At 31.5% G+C, this 16,787-nt stretch overlaps 1 long non-coding RNA gene across 1 annotated transcript; it reads right to left on the bottom strand.

The window, feature by feature from the left end:
* Positions 1-9,720: 9,720 nt before the first annotated feature.
* LOC133196289 (uncharacterized) lies at positions 9,721-15,524 on the bottom strand. The gene is made up of 3 exons (XR_009722312.1): positions 15,390-15,524; positions 12,418-12,618; positions 9,721-9,953 (listed from the first exon to the last, which is right to left on the bottom strand). It is a non-coding gene; the product is annotated as an uncharacterized LOC133196289 (long non-coding RNA).
* Positions 15,525-16,787: the final 1,263 nt, after the last annotated feature.

The following is a 16,787-nucleotide window of genomic DNA, read 5'->3' as shown; positions in this document are numbered from 1 at the left end:
AAAATGATGGTATGTAATCGTCATATTTACTAACTACGTATTTTCGTCATTTTTGTCAATATGACTTACTATCATCATATTTTCTTTTTCAACTTAATTCTTCTATCCTGGTTACATAAAAGCGAAATTTGAATTCACCGCTGAAAGAAGAGTGTTTACGCAAGTTTCATTTCATCCGGGTCACTAATTACTCCAATTACTTAGAACATCAACATGGAAGGTGAAAGTTATTATTTAGCGGTAAAATGTCGAATTTGGGTAGAACTAATTCGCCATTTTTACATGGCTTTTAAACCTATAAAAACATATAGTACACCGTCTGGAAGAATACGTACTTATAGAGAAAAGTCTCAACAAAAAGTTAAAGCCATAAAAAAGAAGTGCGCCCCGTAAAACAAGCGAGATATTTCAGTGCGCCCAGACCCTCCATTTTTAAAAAAAGATGGCATATCGTCATTTTCGACTTCTTTCCTATTTAATGCAAATAAATTGACAAATAACTCTTCCACTCTTATTTTTGCTTGGGAAATTTGTACTGTCGACATAACCAGTATTGTAGTCAACTGTATTAGAGAAATGAAGTTTGTTTACGATGTTTTTTGTCCTTTTTTCGGTTGGTGGATCTAACATTTTTCAAAGAGAGGTAACTCGGTATTCTAGAAACACTCTAAATTTTTATGACTGTTTTTCGTCATTTTCTTAAAAATGACGAGTTTAAGTCATAATAAAAATTTTATTTTATGACTAAAAATCGTCATTTTAAAAATGACGGATTTCAGTATCACCCCTGACTGATGTATTACCGAACATTTTCTAATGTAGTAGGTTATCATTACAGAAAAAGTTAAAACTTGCAGTTTTTAACACACTGAAATTGGATTCCACGTAAAAATACTAATTACAGTTTGTGTACACAATGTGGCATGATTATCTCGTGCAGAAAGACGATGGGATTAGTTAGTTACGCTTCATTGCATATGATACCTGTGAAATTGATTTCAAATTAATGACATTGTTACACAATTTAGCTAATAAAAAAGAAATATCACCTCTTTACTTGACTACTGACGACATATTTATTATTCATTTGGCACATTATCAGGTCTGGACGATTTCCAAAAATGGAAGTCATGAAAGAACGATAACTGAAAGTCGCCATAAGTATACATCATATACACGTAAATATTTTTCTGCCCAATCAGAACACAGCATTTTTACACATCCCAAAACATATTTCAAAGGGGTTAAAGTTAAAACTGAATATGTATCCAATAATCCACCATCTGCGCTCACCCAACGGTGATACATGTACTATTAACATACAGGGGTTTTTCTAGGTCTTTAAATCAAGAGCCTGGGCTTTTCTATTAAGAAAAAATAGCAAAATTTGGTTGTAATTAGCAGCAGGGACCTATATATTGTTAGTATATAGGTCCCTGTTAGCAGATTAGAGAAAATATCATATTTAACACTTTTTTTTCTAACTGAATTCGAGTTTTTCCTCATTTGCAAGGTATTCATTGATTTATTTTACATTCAGTTAATCAGTTTATGGAGCATGCCTTTTAAATTTTTTTTAGCATCATTCCTGTTATATCAGTCTAGACGAACTCCAAAAATGGCGTGAACTCCGAAAATGAAGTCTTTGGCTCCATCATGCATTGCGGCAAAATGGCGTCCGATGTAAACAAACGATGGATTGTCGTTCGCTGTCTCCAAATATACGGCTGCATAATGGCTGTATTTAGTGCATTAATACTACATTTTATTTTTTTGTTGAATGGATAATTGCATTTATTAAATTATTTTATGGATATTGACTTATTTATTGATTCAAACCCTTGCATATATAGTGAATTGGATATATGACATCGAATTGAATACCACCAGTAAGAAATATTTTCTTATTTAATTTATTGTCTCCTTGATTTAGATTTTATGTCGTTCCTACAATAAATGTGCTTTTATTTGTTTTTGAAGACACCCAACTTGTATTTATTTTAATCAGAAAATGCGCATTTTTCACCACGGAGGAGAGATATTAACGGGTTAATTTTTAGAGGACATGTTGTGTCCTTAATATCTAGAAGATTGGTTTTTAAAGTTTTCATATTGATAGATAATAGTTTTAAAAATGTTTTCATAATAATATCTGTTCGTATTGATAAAAAAAATCGGTAAATAACGCTGGTAAAAACTTACGAGTGCAATTCAGATGTCGTACAGAAATAAAAAACCGGAATGCTAATTTATGTGTAAAATTCAGTCAAGGTTTTAACAGTTACAATATATAATTGTCACATTTTGCATATATATCCCTTCTATTATGCATATTTACTTCTCAAAACGTATCATTTTCTCTGTTATTGATCTGACTTAAAACGTTAACTTTGAAAGTAAATACCTCCTTTTTTGCAAATAAAATCAAAAATTTGACAAATACGATCTCTTCCAAAGTCTTTTATGTAGCATTTCTGAGTACTGGTATAATTGCCATACTTTCCAAAACTTTGCACGGACAGTTTTTGTAGACCCATCATTTTTGCCGAAAAATCGCCATTTTTTGTGTGTGTGCGCATGCGCGGACTCTATTTTTGGAGTCTTTTTCAGTCTCAATTTCTTACTTCCGGAAACGCTGTTTTTGGAGTTCGTCTAGACTGTATATGTATACATGTTACTGAGTTTGACGGACATTATTCTAGCCATACTTGTTTGTTTCGATTGTCTTGTGTCAGTGTGTGAGTTCTTACGTCCACTGTTCTTGGCAACTTAGCCCATCTTCCCGTTTCTTACCACTCCATATTGACTTCGGTACAAATAATGAGAGCAATGAATTCCTAGTAACTTACCTTTTTTTTTGTTCTCTCCAAATCTTTGCATTTAGGCGCCATATTGAGAACATTAAGAATTTCGAACCCGATCTAAATTCAACGGATTTCTCTAAAATCCATATCTTCTAAGTAATTTTTAATAAACTTTTAAACTCCTTCAAATTTTCATTAATCATATAAATCACATTTTTCCCATTATTTTGAGTACAACTGGAAGTAAATGTTTCTCATTTATTCTCATTTATTCCTTGTAAATAAAATTTCACATCAAATATTTATCTTTGTTTTACTTTGTGTTGCTGGAATTCAGTTCAACCTGACTATCCCAAGAGCAGACTATTATCCCCTCTTAGGGTAGCAGTACAGTAGAATAGAGGGCCGTAGGAACAGAGAAGTGGTAATGGTGGGGAATGTTGGAAGCAAGCCCCCCCCCCCCCTTGAAGAAACACTCAAAAATATCATTTTTGAAACAGAGTAGATCATAATTCATTTGTTTAAAGTAACACTGCTAGACTTTCTTTATTTTATATGTGAAAAATGACTTCAAGGATGCACCAGAACCCACCAAAATGTATATTCATTTATTAATGATTTTAATTTAAGGATTGCACAGGATTGAGTCCTGGAAAAATCTTGTGGGTGGCATATGCCCCCCCCCCCCCAAAAAAAAGGTATAAGTAACACAGGAACTTGATTCGATAAAAAAAAAATTAACCCATAGTATAATAATATTGCGTTATTACTATACTATGGGTCAAAAAATTTATTACTGAAACAAGTGCCTGTGATAAGTAAGTAGTAATTAAAATTACTAATAAAAGTACTTCATAACACACTAATTGGTACAGTGTGCCCCAAAGAGGCATATAAGTAAGAAGTAAGTACAAGTAAACCCAATTTTATTAATACACCAATTAGCAGAGTTATCATACATGTAAGTACATGTATCATGCAACAAAAATATGTATGTATACTTATCTTGAAGCTTTTTTGACATCTAAATCTTCTATTTAGAATTTTATTGATTTTTTTTTAAATTGGGTAGTTGTGGTACACTAACCCCGTTTTATATCCTTTTTCTTTTGCTAATAAATACATTTTATCATTTCATATAAAGACTTCAAAATTATCTTTGGTAGACCCAGGATTTTTTAAAGGGGGGTTCAACAGGCTAATAATGGGGTCTGAGCCAGTGAGGGCCACCTTGTGGCCCCAGTGGGTAAAGGACAAAAGCCCCTTTAAGCTCCCAGGATTTGGGTCCTTTTTAAATCAGTTTTGTGAGTTGTGTTATGTATGTTTTATGTATAATAAAAGCAATATCTAACAAAAAAAAAATGATTATTTCACCTTTACTAAATTTTGGCACACATGAGGGGGAAGGGGTATATAGAAACTGTTTTAAGAACAGTTTTTTTACGGTAATAGAAATTTCATATTCATCCAGGATTTTGGTTTAAAATACGAATAATAGATTTACCTCCTAAAATTATGTTTCTGGGGAACATAACAAATTTTATTTTAATGCTTTATAGGCAGTGAAAAGGAATTATACACTTAAAGACCTTGAAGACTCAGATTCATATTTGAGTTGTTATTTATATAATTATGATATATGCTGATAAAACAGATTATGACATAATATTAAAAAATAATATTTATACCTAAAAATTATCAAAAGTAGTACCTTAGAAAATTACATGTACATGAATTAATAACCAAATTATTGTTACTACAAAATAACATATCTTAACTTATAATATCTAAAATTATAGACAGAAACTGTTTACATCATTGAAAACTGCAGAATAGAGTAAACACCTCTGCAATACCTTAAATTCTTGAACATGTAATTGTAGAAGTAGTCTTTGACAATATATGACATTGTAAGTTTTGTTCAAATCTTAAACCAAATTTTACTCATTGTTCAAAAACTAAAGAGTGTCATAAAAGGAAGGAGGTGGCTTGTGTTGCATTAATTTTTGTAGAATCGTTTTTTATTGCATCTCAAAAGTCTCAGATACTCGTACACAAGAACCCCCCCCCCCCCGCGCTTACTATCAGCTTCTTTAAATAATGCGTCAATCATATCCATGTTTCGAACGTCAAACCATGAGCATCCACAAACTTAATAATTAATTAAAATAAATATTTGATGATTTTTAAAAAGATATATCATTATGAATGAAAAGAAATTAAAAATGTGTATTCAGAATTTCCTCGACGTTCGCAGTTAGTCAATATTGACGCTATGCAAGCGCGTCGTATAAAAAAGGGGAAAATAATATACAAAAGACGTATAAAACATAAAAAAAAAAAACAGCTGCAAATGATAGTAAGTAACAGATTTATACTTACGAAAAAGGATCCAAAGCACTTCGAGGCGTCTGCCATCGTCTTCTTTTCAGGTCGACCGGAAACTAGGCAACTTATTGCCAGACAAACATGAGTCATTTGTAGACCATGAATTTTCGAAATTTTAAATACTGAACTCAAGAATGAATGAAGGGTAAGAAAATATAGGAAATGATTAAACTAAATGGGATATTAATTAAAACTATTCATATATAGCGGATTTTGATTAATATTACACATTTTCTCTGGGCGACTTAATAGATATATATATTCCTATGAAAATATATGCCGGGTTATAAATAATTTAATTATTTCTCGCTATGCGAATAAAAAATGCAGAAATTATAATTGCATTGAAAAAAATAATTACGAAAGAGTCTTATTTCAGGACATCAGTCATCTTACCACAAAGTACACTGCCTTAATGATCAGTTAAAATATTAGGGAGACCGGAAAAAGTCTGCTTAATCCATCGGGGTCCCAGACCGATATATAAATGCTTAACTGGGTTCCCTAACCAAGAAGTCCGGATTATATATATATATATATATATATATATATATATATATATATATATATATATATATATATATATACAGAATTATGTGTCCTAGTGTATTCTACTTCTGTTCTCAGTTATTGAAATCGAACAAAAAACTGTATAAAAAAAAAAAAAAAAAAAAAAACAACAACATGGCAACATCGCTTGCCTAAAATCTAAAAACCGATATACAGAATCATCTATCTTCTACTTTTGTACTAAGTCGCATTGAAATTGGAACAAAACTGTAGGATGAGATGTTTTGGAGAAAAAATCACAGAAATTTCTATTTCTGTTACCATGCCAACACCTTGTGTTGAAATAAAAAAAAAAAAAAAAAGATACTTAAAATAATTTGTCTTAGTATGGTCTATTTGTATAACAAGTCTTACTTTAAATCAGAACAAAACTGTAGGAGGAGTAGTCTTTTAAAAGAATTTCAAAGAAATGACCATGGCAACACCGTTTCTCCAAATCAAAAACCGATGCTTAGAATTATGTTTCTTAGTATGGTGTGTACCAAGTCTTCTTGAAAATGGACCAAATCTTAGCGTAAAGTAGCATTTTGAAAGATAATTTGAGAAAAAAGTCGAAACGGTCCGGGGGTCTATATCGGGGGGAGGGGGGGAGAGAGAGTCCTTCCTCAAGGACCTGTTTTTTTTATGGTAACCAATCTTATTTCTTGATTTCAAAACTGAATGTAAATACATGTATATGTTTTTGCTACAGGCCTTTGGATCGCTTTAAAAAATTGGGGTGTATAAAAAAGATATTTTTTTAACACCTTAATTTTTTAAAGCGATCTAAGGACCTGTGGTTTTTGCTTCAATAATTATGATGTCAGTGTGTTAACTGTGTTGTTGTTCTTTTTAAAAATGAACTGAACACAGATTTATGAATTTAGATACCTTTTAATTAAGGGAGTATGGTACTGACAAGTCCTAATTTCAGAGTAATTAAAACTCTAAAACATCCACATAAAATGAAAGAAGTACCTTTATATATTTCATAAAATATTATAAGAAAAGGTTCTAGTGAGTAAATCTAAAATTATGATGCACTAAAATAAGGGGAGTAACTCTGTATGATAAAGTGATATTTTTATAACCAATTTTTAAAAAATTGAGAACAACAATAAAAACAACATAAATTTTTTTTTTGAAAAAGATGTCATCCACAATATTGAAATTTTAATTTCAAAACAAAATAGTGCAAGAAAAAAGCCAAAAAGACAAATTAATTTTGATTCATTTATATCATGACAATTTATTGGGAAAATGGGTTCATGTATATGTACAACGTATTTTTTAATAATGAAAGAATAATTAAAAGTTTGATATCTTATGCTATATTTATAGTGATTTGCTTGCTTTACAAATTGCTAATAAAAAATTATAATGTTAGTGTGTAGTTTTGGAGAAATGTGCTCCCGAATTTCCTGACCCGAATTTCCTCTGCTCAAAAAGCTGTTATAAAATGTTAAAATAATGAGATTGCAATTTATTTACTTGCTTATAGTTTCTAACTCTCCTGATTTTGTCGTTTTAAACTCAAATTTTTATTATAGTTATTATTTTTCTCTTGTGACACGGCGGGCAATGCTTTTCACCAAATTTTTGCCGAACAATCCGAAAAGCTTCCGATTTCCCGGTTTGGTTTTGTACATTATCGTGTACACGTCACTTCCAGTTTGCAACTCGTACACAAAATGCCGAATCGGAATCAAAGTTGAAAGTGGACTTGGAGGAGGTGTTTACAATTATCTATGAATTGTTTTGAACAAAAAAAAAATAGAATTTGAAACTCCGGCTTATAATTTCTAACGTTTTAGTGGAACGGATGAAATAAAGTGAATTGACGAAGACAGAATGCTCGAGGCTTATTGTACATTCGTTCTAGTATATCTGATATGTCTCCATGTTTAATTTTAATTAATAATAAATCTTTGTCTTGAATGAATATTTTCCATCTTCAGCAATATTGAAAGATTAGATATGATTCAGTAACTATTAATTTACCAGCTATTAAACCCAGGTCCGTAGAATGCGGGGGGGGGGGGGGGGGGTTCTGAGTAAAGTATATTGTTCTAGTAAATTTTCCCTTAGATGCTAGTTGCTCCAATGTCAAGCACTAGCAAATTCCAGGATTTGGATAGTGAAATTAGGTGTTTTTTTAATATTTGCTTGTCAGATTTTTGAGAAATATTGCCCCCTTTTTTTGGTCTTTTTTTCCTTTATCAGATTTTTTTGGGAAGTTGCCCCCCCCCCTTTTTTTGAAATTGTTGCTACAAGTCTGACTAAACCATCATACATGCTGTTGAAGCGAGGGAAAATAGTGACACCACCACAATATACTACACTGTACTTTGCTATGCATGTGTACAATATGGTGTAGAGTAACAGGAATATTTAACAAAATCAGATAAAGTTTTAAGAGGTAAAACCACAAAGTACAAAAATAGTCCTTCACTAAAATAGATGAACTTATGTTTTATAATTTGAAGGGTTTTAAACTATTTATCTTAAATATCTTTTTCTAGTTTTCTTTTTATGGTTAAAATAACCTTTGTTTCTCTAATAATAAGTATCATAAGTTTACAAGTCAAGCAGCAGGCTTGTAGCAACGGTTTCAAAAGTTGGGGGGGGGGGCACCTTCCCCCAAAAAAATCTGTCAAGCAAAAAAAAAACTAAACTCACCAAAAATAGGGGGAGGGGCAACTTTCCAAAATAATCTGATGGGCAAAAAAAAAAACCAAACTAATTAAATGTCCATTTCGTGGAAATTGACAGTGCTTGACCTTGTAGCAATGGGGGGGGGGGGGGGAGGGGGGGCGGCAATCACTATAGCAAACTACTTATACTCGGAAAAAGTAGGTCCCCCAGCATTCTATGGGCTTGAGCAGCTTTGTAATACTGCACCTGACATAACTCTCACACACTGACAGGAGCTTATAAATGAAGATAAAAACTTACAGTACATGATGTGAGGCAGCTTATTACCTCCTCAATGTAACCATATGCATGAGGGACAGGAGATTATTAATACAAGAAAGTTGTAGGAGATTATACACTCATGACATTGGGTCAGATTATGACACAGATTTGAGTCATAAGCAATTTTTGTGTCTAGTATCAACTACCAATTAGCCTCCATTTGAGAGTAATAGACCAGGTACAAATAATAACCTTTTCTGCCAGAAGCCTTGAACTTGCTGGAATGACCTTGAGTCAAGGTCAGTTACTCAATACACACATGTAACCTTAGGTTATATGCAATATTTATGATCAGTATGAGCATCTCATGTTCTCCATACAAAATACAGGAATTCAATGTTATTCTTAAAATGACATTTAACTTGATAAAAGGATCTTGAGTCAAGGTCATGGCATGCATTTGGGTCATTAGCAGTCCTTGTGTGCCATTTTCATCATTTTTCCAATGGAAAACCTTGTTAAAAATAAGGAAGATGAATTTCCCAGGTTCTACTCTTTTTTTTAACATGCAGTGTATTTAGCATCTGTTCATACAATGATATGGTAATGAAATAATTTTTATAATGAAACGTATTTAATATTGCAAAATTCATGAGAATCAAAATACATTAACATATTGAAAACTTATTTGCTCTATCTACAATTAAAAAAAAAAGAAAAATAATTTGTAATTTGACCAAACTTAAATTAATGAAAACTTATTACATTTAGTACCAAACACTGACATTGTATCTAAAAATGATGCTACAGACATGGCAAATTCTGATAACACCAATAATGTATCCACAACTGATGTCATGGACATTTCAAACAGACTGAAGATATATGACTCTTTTCATATAAAACTCTGGGGTCTTTCAACTGAAAAAGTTCTGAGATAGAATCCACTTTACTTTTTATAACGAGTCACACACAGTTTTCAATTCATTTCTTCCATCAATAACTCCATATCGAATTTGTTGATAATGCCAGTTTTAAACTGCATTCGATAATAATGGGACATCATAGGAAATGGTAGTGTATCCAGTGACTACACTTTTCTTGTCGTTACTCAAAACTTTAGTCTAATTCTGATTGTTACAAGAGAAACTTCTATGTTCACTTGTTATTGTACACCTTCATTCCATTTATTTTTAGACCTGTAATTTTGTCTGCCTGTTTATTGATTGTTCTTTGTGGAAAAAGTTGAAAACTTTTCTCGTCTCATTGCTGATATGATCATGATGTTCCCGCTCTCTGTAAGAAACAATAATCTTGTTTTAGTTATTAGTTCAGGTGATAAAATAATTTTCATTTTAATAACAATCAAATGATCTTGTCCACCTGATCTAGTCAATACAGGCTTACAGAATGGCTGTGTGTGTTGGGGGGGGGGGGGGGGTCTGTCCTCCTAACTTTTTCTGAGAATAGTATTTGGCTATAGAGTAAATTTTCATTAAGATGTTGGTTGCACACACACACCCCCCTTTTCTTTTTTACTAGAGGTCTGCATCAATAAACTTGTTACATGTATATGGGCAGTTAGTGATTTCACATACCTAAACCTGTTGGCTTTATTTCAAACATGAAATGTTTAATAAGTTAATAACTATGAAACATACAAGTTGTATGTCCCTATGGTACTATCACCAAGATTTTTGAGTTGTCATGGGTGATAATTCTGAAAAAGATGACCAAGGCTCTGAATAAATTTTACGTTCTTTATTGTTGAGTTTCCAGCAAAAAGTGACGCGCTGGGCACTCGAAACAAAAATCGGCCTGGTCAAGGTAGGGCTCCCCAGAGGGATAATCATAAAAACCACACAGGTAAACAAAGATACATATACCCAAATTTCCTCTCGAGGGCCTCTTGAAGAAAACAAACTTAAAAGAGCAGTTTGGACAAAGGATCCTAATCCAATGACATGACACTAATTGAGTCGAGTGGACATCAAAAGAATCACTTAATTGAATTGCATGGCTTTGCGTAAAAGTTATTTGTTGATAAATAAAATGGAATTTCACCTTGCCTAAAAATGTGTGATTATTTACAAAACTTCTTAACTTTATGGCTTGGGGATAAAATAAGTGTAAATGGTTCTTTGCAAAAATGAAGAAAGGATTAAATGAGGAAAGTTCTGTAAGATGTCAAATGGAAATAAAATATTCATAATAAAAAAAGTACAAATTATTCAAAATATTAAATTAAATTTATTCTAAAAATATATCAAAGGGTCAATGAGACCTGATGATAGTACTATAAATAAACAATAATTAAGTATGTTTGTATTTATGTATAATTCATAATATTTAATGTCAAACCTAATATACCAGTTAGTATTCATCAAACAGTTACAATTCTTGCATATGGTTAGTGATGGGAAATTGGGATTTTTTCATAATTGATTATTGGAATAATGGGATGCACTATAATCGAAAAAAAAATTGATTAATTTCAAATATTATATTTCTTCAATTTCAAATGTAGAATAAATTGTTTAGAAATTCTGGAGTGATTTCCAAAATACATTTTTGAAATAATTTGTATCATTGGGTTCATTTATTAGATTATTATTTAGGATTTAGTTAAAAATTCAAAGAAGAATGAATCAAAAATCAAAGGAATAATTTGCTTTTAACTAATATTTTGAGTAATCGATTATCTATAATCGGGAACCATTTTGATTAGATAATTGATTTAATCGATTAATCGTTACATCACTACATATGGTACTTTAAACTTTATCTAAAACTTGTCATGGGTATCAAATATGATATACATGTATTTGTCTAAAAGTGACACATAGGTCTAATTGACTGATTACATGTATTTTTATGTTTTTCTTCATACTGTAATATATCACTTCATGTATAAAATACAATTTACTTGCTTACTAATTGTGAAATCTAGCCAATTATCAAAGATAATAATCTAGTTAGTAAAACCAAGAAAAATGATTGGTTAAACCTGCTTTGTTTCCACTTTTATCATGTTCATGCTGGAAAAATTTAGAGTACCAGTTGGTACTGGTAGGCATATTTTTAATTTTTTTTTTTTGCGTGGACTTTTTAAAATAAAACAACCAAGTAACACTGATGTCCAGTCTATGCGAAAGTTTTTTGGACCACACAGGACATTGGGTCCTTTGTAATCAATGAACACACAGGACTGAATCAATTTTTGTTGGACCAAAAAACCTAATGTAAAAAAGTGAAACACGTGAAAATGCAGAGTAGTAAGCCTAACACCTTTTCTTTTACAAGGGATTGCTCCCGCATAGTACTGTAGATGGTCCATACAGTTTTAATCACCTTCATTTACGTATTTGGATTTGTGAGAAATTTTTTACTTATAACAAACATTTACATGACTCCCCATCAAAATAATAATGCTCAAAACTGGACATAGACACATCGGACATTCTGGTCCGGTGTAAAAAATGACGCATCGGACCAGAGGCACTGCACATCGGTCAGGTCTGACAGTCCGATGTCTTTTGCATAGACTGGATGTCAAAGAAATAGTGTTTTATTTATGGTGGAAATTTTTTATACATGCTATTATTGGGGAATTTAAAATGAATATTCATATTTTTCTTGAAAAAGCATTTTGAAAAATTAGGGTCAGCTACAAAATAGGGTGGGTTCACTGGGTTGTGAAAGTGGAAACAATTTTGCCTAACAACACCACAGCCTAACATTTTGACAAATGTAAATGTACCTTAATGATAGCTGATGATCCATAAGTTAGGATATCCACAGCATGAAAGAGCTGCTGAAATGGCATGGACATTTTAGAGCATCTGTCATATCACTCCCAGTTCCATAACCCTCCTTCCAAGTTTCCAGATAGCAGATATTAAGGGTTCCAGATCCTGTTCCATCTCAACTTCATGTTCAATGTCCACAATATTAGGGATACCTACATGTATTCAAATAATATACATGTACTACTAAATCTATAAAGCTGAGATTTCTTCCCTATCACTGCATATATGTAAATGTAGATGCAGTATATACAAAATGAGTGTTTTATTTTATTTTCATATTGTGTGGTCTACATGATTATGATTGAGTTTCACATACTCTATAATATGTATTGATGCTTTTAGCTTTCATGAACTCAGAAGAAAATTCAATTAAAAAAAATGATTATAGTCAAAATTGCAATTCAGACACTCCACCATCAACATAACTTGGAAATTAATAAGGAAAGAAATAATCTTAATAAAAAGAAAAGTCCTGTTTTAGGCCAAAGAATTTAGTGGTAAGTATCTGGTTTATGGATGATTATCTTCCTTCATACAGAGCAATACTTAGAGCAATGAAAAATAACAACTCATGTGATAATCTCGCTTTACAAGAAAAATCTGTCTATGAAAAAGTACATGCTAGATATTGTAAAACAGTTCTAGGACTCAACAAAACAGCATGCAACATTTCATCATTGTGTGAACTAGGTAGACTTCCAGTTTCTTCTTTTATTAAAACTCAAGTTATGATGTACTTTGTACGACTAAACTCTCAGAATGTAAACCCCATGATTGAAGAATCATATAATATCAATATGTCTTTGCATGAAGAGGGATTTTACTTGTGGCATACCCTCGCACTGTCTATATTTAAAGAAAATAATTTAAATAGCAATGACTACAGGAAAAAAAAATGATAAATTTGACAACATTCGAAATTCGGTTAAAAAGAAGTTGAAGAAAATAGTACTAGATAATTATAAAGGCAAAACTATGGAAAAAATACCCAAATTCACAGAAAACTCCAAACTGTATTTGTACAGTAAATTAAAACACAATCTTAATATGGAAGAATATCTTATGCTTGAAAATAGTTTCAAGAATAGACAATTACTAACCAAGTTTCGAACAAGTGACCACTGCCTACTGATTGAAACTGGTAGACATAAGAAAATACCTCGACAACAAAGATTATGCACTTCATGTAATACTATTGATGATGAATTTCATTTCTTTTTACAATGTAATTTGAATATACAAGCAAGGAATATACTTATAAAAACCATGTTAGATAATTGTTCCTCATTCTATCTCAAATCACCCATACAGAAACTTGAATATATACTTAGCCCAACAATTGAAGTTATACCGGCTGTTTTCACTTTTATAAAACAATCATTAGAATTAAGAAATAAAAGGTCCACATCGGTGCAATATATAAGGAGTGAATTACTTAAATTGCGCCTATTGTATAAATACATTCATTGTTCTTTGTTTTGTTTTTTTCTTTTCTTATTATGAATTGTATTGCTTGACCCATATGGGTGTATTATGCAATAAAGAATAATAATTATTTTGTGTTGTAGTGTAGTGAATTTTTTATCTAGTATGTTTTGGAAGAAAATATTGTCTAGACAGTGTCCAACACCTTGCATCTGGTTACCTTCAAATTTCATTGAGTTATAACTGTGTCTCATATGACTTGACATTTATAATAAATTATTGTTTCTTTTAATATATTTTCTATGTTTGCTAAATTTAAAAGCATCAATACATACATGTAGACATGATACAGTACATGAAACTCGAAACGTTTTTCCAAAATCAAGCGCACCTGAATAACATCAATAACTTTTTGAATTTTTATTGATTCACCAACATTCCCGAATGCAATCATGTCACACAATATAAAAATAAATTACAAAACAGAATTGTATATAAATCATGTAAATTACCCCCTCATGTGTGCACTGGTAACCAGTGTTATTGTTTTTATTATAATATAGTGTAGTGCTCTTTATCCCTTTTTCGAATCTATATTGCAAACAACAACTAAGGAAGAATATAACAATTTTTAATCTCAAAATCTCTGGGTTTTTTTTTTTTTTTTTTTTTAAACTTTAACATGAATCGTCACTAATTGATAATGTTGTGTGTTCAATCTTCTTCTTCTTCTTCCTTTAAATCACAAGCCACCTTTTGGTGTAATGTCGTGATTGTCACTATGTACACTTGCCCAAAGGGAAACAACGGTCTATTTACAGTACATAAAAACCATTCATGCCCCCAATTCAGAAAAAAGTACCCAGTTCACTCATATATATATATCTTATCTAATACCGGTATTTAGCTGTGCCACAATCACTTTTACTGAATACGTTCTATTTCCACTATGGAAGAGTTATACTTCTTAGTGCGCTCTTTTGTGAAAAAGTCGGAAAATGTACAAATCTCGCGGGATTTCTGGGACAAACGTAACATAAACATGTAAACAATATGTTGAATGTCGATGAACAAATCCTAAGAAAATGCTAATGTAATATTTTATTGTTGTGAACTTTATATACATCAAGAGTATGAATGACAACGATATCAATTTATATATATTGTTGATCGTATGATTCTATTTATCGTATGGTACCTCTAAATGCAATACACAGGCTTCGGAGATGTCATATTTTTTATTAATGGATGATAAATTTAGGGTTCTCGCTATCTTACATATGTCTTTTAGTTCTTCTATTCTTTAATTGAAATGACAAATACATTTAACATTTAAAATTGGATTGAGATCGGCATGTTTTGTATTATCCGCAACGCCATGCTAGCTGTCCCAGTCAGAAGACCAAACGCGCCTCTAATTTTGAAGAGTTCACTAATGGAAATATAACGTATTTCTGAGGTAATGTTAGTTAAATGGTGTCAAATACTAGAGACAAACCTGGGCAGATCGTTTTTGCTAGGCTAGAGTTCTCATGCGTTTGTGATTCGAATGATGGGTTTAATCTTTGCACAGTAATTTTCAGTCAGACGCAGCTCACCATCGCCTTTTTGAGTCAAAGAAGCCTTGCTGTACCGCTGAATAGATTTGGTTGACGAAAATCCTCGTTTTCTCCGCATTTCATTCTTTTCGAAACATCCGTTTTGTTAACATTACCGAAAAGTAAAATAAGTCGTAAAATTACCTCGACTTGTTGTTAGTTTGAATCCAAAGAAATTTTAGTCACATTTTATATGATTTTATATCAAGTATATCTTTAAAATAAGTTGCATTGTAAATTTTATTTCCAACTCTACTAAAGAGATGAACGACATAAGATTCATTTACGTCATTCGGAGTTGCGCGGTGGATTCAAAATCGTCACTACCATACGTCCTTAATTGCAGAAATAAAGATTTCAGTATATTGATAATCAAAGTACAAAGTTGATGTTCATAACTTTACTTTACAGAGTGCCCTCGTGAAACATGTCGCGGCATAGAATGCCCTGTTGATTCAAGATTAGATTACCATGCCCCTTTTTAGGGTCTAAAGTTAACACTAAAATACAACAACTTCAATTGACTATGGAACACCAGATTAACATATGAACCTATCTTCAAATAACTGTACCATCTTCAAATAATTGTACCTAATTTCAAATAATTGAATCTATCTGCAAATGAATTGAAGATAGGTACAATTGATTTAAAGATATTTCTAAATGAATTAAAGATAGGTGTAAATAATTATACCTATCTCTAAATAATTAAACCTAGGTTCAAATGAATTACACCTATCTTGAATGGAATTACACCTATCTTCAATTCATTTAAACAGGTTCATTTGAATTACACCTATCTTTAATTCATTTGAAGATAGGAACTATTGATTTAAAGATAGGTACAGTTGATTTGAAGATAGGTACAGTTGAAACATAGCCACAAAGGATTTGAAGATCGGTGCAATTCAATTAAACCTATTACCTAGGTTCAATTCGTTTTGTGTTATTGAAAACAATGAAAGCTCCCTCTAACAGCGACTTGAACACGGAGGGAACTGCACAGAGCCTTTTTATGGGGAGTAGTTTTTATCGCCAGCATCTTTATAATTAAAGATCGGTTCAATTCAATTGCACTTATCTTTAAATCAATTATACTTATCTTTAATTCATGTCATTTGTACCTATCTTCAAATGAATTAAAGTTAGGTATAACTGAATTAAACCTTTCTTTAATTCATTTGGAGATAGGTACAATTGATTTGAAGATAGGTACAATTAATTGAAGCTAGGTTCAGATATTTGAATATATGTATATATTTCCTTATATATATATTTCCTTTATATTATTATATAAA

This window comes from Saccostrea echinata, unplaced genomic scaffold (genome assembly GCF_033153115.1).
Source record: "Saccostrea echinata isolate AGI-Se365-2 ecotype Australia unplaced genomic scaffold, CSIRO_AGI_Sech_v1 ptg000030l, whole genome shotgun sequence".
Lineage (NCBI taxonomy): Eukaryota > Metazoa > Mollusca > Bivalvia > Ostreida > Ostreidae > Saccostrea > Saccostrea echinata.
Note: the sequence above shows the minus strand (reverse complement) of the source record. Positions and strands in the feature narration are given on the sequence as shown.